Raw genomic sequence first — 7,500 nt, forward strand, 5'->3', positions numbered from 1 at the left:
CACACGTACACACACACACACACACACACACACACACACACACACACACACACACACACACCAGTGGGGCATGCTTGCACATCGCAAGCAACTACTCGGATGCATCCGACATAATAAATCCAAGCTTTATACATTTCATGAGGTGCATTGTGAGTGCATTCTGTGAGCATCGATATAACTCGAGTAAATCAAGAATGAGTGATTCGAATGAGCTCTTTGTTGATAAGTTTACACCTATCGTGATTTGTCATGTTTGTGCAGGCAAAAGTTATAAAACAAGAGGCGGAAGAGGCACGTGTTAGTGTTGTCAAGAAACCAGTTCCAGTGTGAGCTCCATTGTCTTGGTTCGTGTGACTTGCAGTGAGCAGACCGAGGCTGCACCGGCCGACTTCCATTTGGGGATATTTTCGTTTATGGGGATTTTCCGACGGTTTTGTGATTTTCCCTGAGATATTGGCTTCAAGTTGCATCAATATGCAAAGTTTCAGCTTTCCAGCCCACCCAGAAGGTACTAAACACTTATATCGGGGAGTGAGTCAATGGTGAGAAAGAGCTTTATCTATCTATAATTCCAGCAATCTCTGTGTGTCTGTCTGTCTGTCTGTATGTCTGTGACCGCTGTTTCTCGACAACCACTGGTCCAATCTAATTGAAACTTGCCAGGTATATTTCTGGGGCCCTGTGGATGTGCCTTTTCAAGGTTTGTTCTTAATCGGACAAGTGGTTCCTAAGTTATGGCCATTTATTTACCAAACCAATGACAGGACACGGTGCGATGACGTCACGATTGACGTCACAATTCTTGTTCCTTTTGTTGTTTTTTTGCACGTACGGGCACACACTCGTATATTAAATATATAAATTTATTTTAACTCAACATATCTGCTGAAACTGGCAGGTCATGTACCCATTAACAAATGGTTATAACGCGATTTACCTTCCAGGACGTAAGCATTGCGACTGTGACGTCATCCCACACAATGGTGCATCTCTCATGTTGCTGTTTGGGAAAAGTGGGGTTATCTAGTTTCACGATCGTATGCACGAATATCTCTGCAAAGTCCTCACTTCGCCATTAGTTTGTCGCTGAAAGATTAATAACGGAGTGAGAATGACGTCATGATTGGCACTTCACTCACGGAAATTGGGTTGGCTTTGCGCTGCAGAATTCCGTGAGTTTGTTGATTAATAATAAAGTTTAAGCAAAGGTAAATATGTTTTAAAAAAATCACAAGAACACAAAATTTAGAGTACATGGTGTTGTCTTCTCTCGAATCTGTACAATTATTTTTAATAACATAAAAGATTCTCATAAGATGTCAGATAATGTCGAAGTTGGAGTTTGTAAAAGGCGTTGTAGTTAGCATGAGGGTTTCTTTTACAACTACTCCGTGTATCCCAACATCAAACATCATCATCATGTGGTTTCATCACCACTAAGCAATACAGTATACCCTCTTCGATCAGTCCGTTAGCTCTTATGATGTACGAGTATGACGTCCCCGATTCCCAGCCGTTCTGTTAATGTCCTCGCATGTCTTCATCCCTGTCCATTCTTTGATGTCGTCCAACCACAATAGCCCTACGACTACTTCTTTCGGGGGGGGGGGGACGCCACGGAACGTTCATGCCTAAGTCTTTCATGAATTGGCTGGCCAGGCTTGACGGTCGACTGGAGTTGATTTGGGTAAAAACTGTAATCTGTTCAGGGTGCCGGCAATAACTCACCTACTCTTCGGGGAAACACACCGTGGGATCTTTCGCCAACAACTGGTGCAAACAGCCTGGTCCATCGACTTAGCATCCTTCAGACAAACGGCGCACACACCGATGCCTCACCAGGACAACAGTTTGTAGCTGGGTTGAGTGTAGAACCCGAGCAAGCCAGCTCAGAGGTACCTGTACATACCTTCAAACTTTTGCACGTTTAGTGAGAATTTGTCACAAATCATGTTCTATATCGATTTAGATATAATTTATCAAATGTAACATACCGTACAAAGGGGGCTGGTGGGATACCATAGAGATATGCACGCACACTTGTTTCTGGGTTATCCAGCCGAGGTTTGAATCTCGACGCAGCTACAAACCGCTATCCTGGTGTTCCGCATGGAGGGTGTGCCGTCCGTCTGCTGGACCAATCTATCAGCACTGGACTGATCGTTGGTCGCAGTTAAAGATCCCACGGTGTCTTTAGTGAAGGGTAGGCAAGTTATCACAGGCATCCTGGGAAAAAAAAATATATTTGACAAATTCCTTCCCAAATCATCTTCAGTCGAACATCGGACCTGGCCAGTCAGTTCGTGAAAGACTTGGGTCAAAAGTTTTTCCCAACCAATCCTATCGAGTGGGAACAACTGGTGCTGTTAACAAAATAGTAGTAATAGTTTTCGTAGTAAGTATGTAGTGGCTGAGAGGTATGCACACTTTCCCCGAAGCATTCAAGCCTAGGTTCGAATCCTGACCCAGCGAAAAACTCATGTTGTCCTGATGTTTGGTGTTCCTCGGATGGATGTTAAACTTGGCGTTAAAAAAGATCCTACACGAAGAGTAGGTGAGCTATCGCCGGCATGACTCCGTTAGGATAGGTACACATCAGGTGATCCGAAATTTTGCAATGTTTTAAAATAAAAAAAAAAAAAACACTTCCATCATGTTTAACAACAGAATTAGACAAACTCAATCAGCCATGTGTATCAACAAAAATGATGCAAATGCACTTCGTCATCCCTACCAAGTACTCGTGAAGATGTCGCGCTCCTGGGTTTTTCAATTTTTAATACGTGCAGTGAAAACACTTTCCTTTTAAGGGTATAAGTGGCACCTTATCCGTTGGAACACATGGCCGGCCATGCAATATGAATGAACTACTGAATCCCACGCTTTTTAAAGATCACTTATATTGAATGCAACTGTCTGCGGCAATGCTCAATCATCGATCGGATGTCTAATTAGTAATATGGTGTTGAAACATTGCTCCGAGGGCTATAGACCTTCGTATGAAGCTTGCATGAAACGTCGCAGGCATTTCACACAGTACGATACGTTAACATGCTACATGCTTCACCTGTTTGCCATTCCCATCGAAGCACCGAGCTCGCTTGTGGTCCTGGGATTCTCGGTTCAAGTTGCACATTGTGTGTTGATATATCAATTGTCTCATAATATCCTTATAATTCATGTCGAAGTACGGTAACAATAATAATGATAATACTCATAATGGTAACTGGAGGGGCACTCGGTACAGCGCAAACCTCTGGCAGGCTGAAAAGTTTACGTTTTGTGTCCCACTGATAGGCTGGACCTGCTGACCTGAACCAAAATCGAATTGGCCCATTCTTACCAACTCATCCAACAAGTTTCATCCGAATCCGTCCACAACTTTTTGAGATATCGTGCTACATATCATTTCTGTCCCAATCTCTCAATGGTGAAGAATCACTTTAAAAATTCTCGGATCTGGATCTTCAACAAAATCGAATCAATTTGTCCGTCACCTTGTCACACACCGAACCTGTCCACAACTTTTTGAGATATCGTACTTTATCTAATTTTTGGCCCTATTTCTAAAGAGTGAAGAATCACTTTAAAAATGTAAAAACCTGGTGTTGGCTTTGCGGTTATGGTGGTGGCTTGGGATCCAAGGGTCCTGAGTTTCAAGCCCTGGTGGCTGCTGAATTAACACCAGGGTGTTAACTCAGCCTGTCATCCTTCTCAGGTCGGTTCCCATCGTGTGCTATCTTTTTGGCTGCTGGCTGCATCATTGGTTTGGGGCGCAGCTGTGCTGCTGATGCAGTGCCCCTATTACCAGTACACTTGGTGTTCATTTCGCCGACCTCGGAAGGATGACAGGCTGAGACGGCCGACCTGATGTTCATTCAGTGGCCAACAGGGATCGAACTCAGGATCCTTGCATCCCAAGCGACCACCTTAACCGCTAAGACACCACCAGGCTTTCTGAGGTCGGTGAAATGAGTACCGGTGTAAGGCTGCACACGAAGGGAAGGGCTATGAACGGATTTATTAAATCTGGTATTGGTGTGGTGCAGGCATGATGGGCCGAATGTCCTCCTTCTGTGCAAAAATTTCCTTGTATCTGGATCTGGATCTTCACCAAATTCGAATCAATTTGTTCTCGTCATGCACCCAACCTGTCCACCAAGTTTCGTCCGAATCCATCCGCAACTTTTTTGAGATATCCTGCTCACAAACAAACAAACAAACAGGGGTGAAAACAACCTTTGTCCACCTTCGGTGGTGGAGGTAATTATTGCGCCTTCAGTCGAGTGTCTGGTGTTGGAGTGGAGACCCATCCAGGATTGGTTCTTGCCTGGAAACATTGCTCGACTTGCTCTGATACGCCCAGACCTCTGGAAAGAGTATGAACCTCCAATGTTTTTGTTTGTTACCTCCGCCAGCAAAGGTGGACGGAGGTTAAGTATTCATTCAGCCCTGTTTGTCTGACTGTCTATCTGTGAGCATGATACCTCAAAACGTTGCGGACCGATTTGGATGAAACTCGGTGGACAGGTTGGGTAGGTGACGAGAACAAGCCAATTCGATTCTGGTGAAGGTCCGGATACCCATCTGGCCGATCAGTGAGATACAAACTGGTAGGCGACATGGGTGGTCGCGACATAATTGCATACTAGTCATTCACTTTTTGACGGATCGGGCTGAATTTTTTTTGACAAAGAGGTTGTTTATAGTGCGCATAAAAGCACAGAAGCCGATTTTTGATTTTCGAAAAAAAAAATATATAAATATTTTTCGGATTTTTTTCAAAAATTTCAGTCTCATTGTTAGGCAACGGTGGCGTCCATAGCAACGGTGCTCAAAAGCATACAAGATCCTGGTATGAACCTACCAGTCAAGTTTCATCAAAATTGGTTGACTCCTCTGGCTTCCAGAAATGTCCATTACATACAAACAAACAGACGGAAAACCTGAGAATAACAGTAGTCCAGCGACCACCCAACACACATGTAAACCGTTCAGCCTGGCAGACAGAGGTGTGCACTCTTGTAATGTGTTCAGGCTTCCCACGATAACTCACCAACACTTCCCGAAAGATGATCTTTAATGTCCACCAACGGCAAGTGCCGGTCGGCGGATCCTCCGGCTTAACGCCCTCTTCAGGCCTTGCCCTGGATGTGAAACACCAGGATGGCAATTTATAGCTGAATGAAGATTTTAACTCAGGGTAAACAGCTCAAAGGCGATAAGTACCGGTGCTAACAATATCTCTCGGCCATCCTGCGAGCCCCAGAACAACATTCAATTTTTTTTAATAAAAGGGTGAAACCTTAGGTTTTCATTCGGGGGGAGGGGGGGCACGAACAGAACTTTTTATAAGGGCAAAGGGAGCCACAACCAGAATATTTTTTTGTTGTATAAAAGTAGAGGTGGGGGGGGGGGTGCTATACACATGGCATTGTGCAAGATATTTCACCGACACCATAATTCACTCGCGGAGAGAGTGGGTATTTACTCGTGTATCCTAATAATGCCCTTGCTCGGCCTATGATTACACGTGTACAAACTCCTCGGTGAGCCTGAGACGCAGTATCAATAAATAGAAACACACAGACACGGAATGTCTGGCAGGAGTGATGCAAAGGTAACACGCTTACCTTGGAGCTGTTGAGTCTGGGTTCAATTCCCACCTCGATGATAAACTGTTGGATCGGCGCTTTGCAGGCAGGGTGTTGCATTGCAAAGTGTTCCGTCCTTAGGATGGATGTTAAGCTGGCTGTTCTGTCTGCAAGTATTCGCCGATGGACTTTGCCGTGCCGTCTTTCGTGATGACAAGGGGAGTTATCGCCGGCACTGTGAACAAATTACGAATTCCTGCCCCGGTTGACTGCTGACAAAGGCAAACCATTCGGTGGAATCGTTGCCATGTGGCTGATTTTGGAGCACTCAACCTGGAGAGAGAGAGAGAGAGAGAGAGAGAGAGAGAGAGAGAGAGAGAGAGAGAGAGAGAGAGAGAGAGAGAGAGAGAGAGAGAGAGAGAGAGAGAGAGAGAGAGAGAGAGAGAGAGAGAGAGAGAGAGAGAGAGAGAGAGAGAGAGAGAGAGAGAGAGAGAGAGAGAGAGAGAGAGAGAGAGAGAGAGAGAGAGAGAGAGAGAGAGAGAGAGAGAGAGAGAGAGATCAGTTTGAAATATTACATCACATTTCCATATATATATATATATATATATATATATCATGTAATGTAAACTACACATTCTGTAATGCAGTACAGTACAGGAATTGACACTTGATTTCCTACAGTCCTTGTCGGATGTTTGACGTCATTGCAAGTTGTGTCCAATTTCTTGTTTTCATCCGTGATTTTCCCCCTTCCTGGGAGACAAAAACGTGCAGAGTTGGACACGTACGTCCATTATCCACAGCCATATAAAAAGACGGCATCATGTACAGAATTCCAGGTGAGACATTCAAAAGTGAATGTTCCCAGTCAGAAGGAGGTAAATGTGATGACGTTTGAAACACGACTCACGACGGAACGTCTTGAGGTTCTCAAGGCGATCATTTGCTTCTTTGGACGCGGGAAGCATGCACGGCAGCACTCCGCATGGCCTGTTCGATCACCGTCCTATATGTATGTATATGTATAATATATATAATTATATATATATATATATATATATATAAACATAAAAAACCTTTACAGATTGTGTTGTGCCATGTAATGCATGATTTTCACGTGGTGATGTTTAAAGCTTGGATTATGAGATTTACAATCCTGAGAACTTTTTCCCAAGTATCTCCGACTTGATTTTGGTTCGTTGAAAATGAGCAATTTACCCACTTGTATATTCCACAATTATTTATCGGCTTTACCTGTGAGGTACATACACAAACCGTTTGAGCAAGCTTCTTTGTTTTGCAACCATCTAAGAGCAGCAAGAATGAACGGGCTGCTCACCCGAGCACATCCCGTCATGGAATGCGCTGTGCAAACACGGCGCGCTGGAGGTGCTGAGGGTTGCAGGTATAATGCGGCTGGAAGGCGGATCGGATGGATACTGGGAAAGGTGCTGAAGAAACGCCATGATGCGGACGAGATGAGAGAGGAACAAAGAGCGGGTCGAGACCTCTTTGTGTTTACAAAAGACGGGAGATCCCACGATCCAGGGTCATCTTACTCCCGCCGGGCAAGGCTGTCACTCACACCAGCACCTGCAGTCGTTCTGTTGTCTCCTGAACCCACAAAGCGGCATCTGAGGATCCGTTATTGTGCCATGTATACGGACGGTAAAACGTCAAGCTTACACACACACACACACACACACACACACTGTATCGATGTATATACACACACACACATACACTGTGTCGATGTATATACACACACACACACATACACTGTGTCGATGTATATACACACACACACACACACACACACACTGTATCGATGTATATACACACACACACTGTATCGATGTATATACACACACACACATACACTGTGTCGATGTATATACACACACAC

General features: G+C 44.5%; 2 long non-coding RNA genes across 3 annotated transcripts in view; one reads left to right on the forward strand and one right to left on the reverse strand.

The window, feature by feature from the left end:
• LOC147014026 (uncharacterized) overlaps positions 1-802 on the forward strand; it is a 3,599-nt gene extending 2,797 nt beyond the window's left edge. For both annotated transcript variants that reach the window (XR_015050617.1, XR_015050616.1), the window contains exon 3: positions 262-802. This is a non-coding gene — a long non-coding RNA (uncharacterized LOC147014026). The remainder of the gene's footprint in view (positions 1-261) is intronic.
• Positions 803-1,572: 770 nt separating this feature from the next.
• Positions 1,573-7,347, reverse strand: LOC147014027 (uncharacterized). Its single transcript, XR_015050615.1, has 4 exons — positions 6,250-7,347; positions 5,634-5,927; positions 5,057-5,147; positions 1,573-2,226 (listed from the first exon to the last, which is right to left on the reverse strand). It is a non-coding gene; the product is annotated as an uncharacterized LOC147014027 (long non-coding RNA).
• Positions 7,348-7,500: the final 153 nt, after the last annotated feature.

This window comes from Eptatretus burgeri, chromosome 13 (genome assembly GCF_056783735.1).
Source record: "Eptatretus burgeri isolate ZD-2024b chromosome 13, Ebu_testis_v1, whole genome shotgun sequence".
Taxonomy (NCBI): Eukaryota; Metazoa; Chordata; class Myxini; order Myxiniformes; family Myxinidae; genus Eptatretus; species Eptatretus burgeri.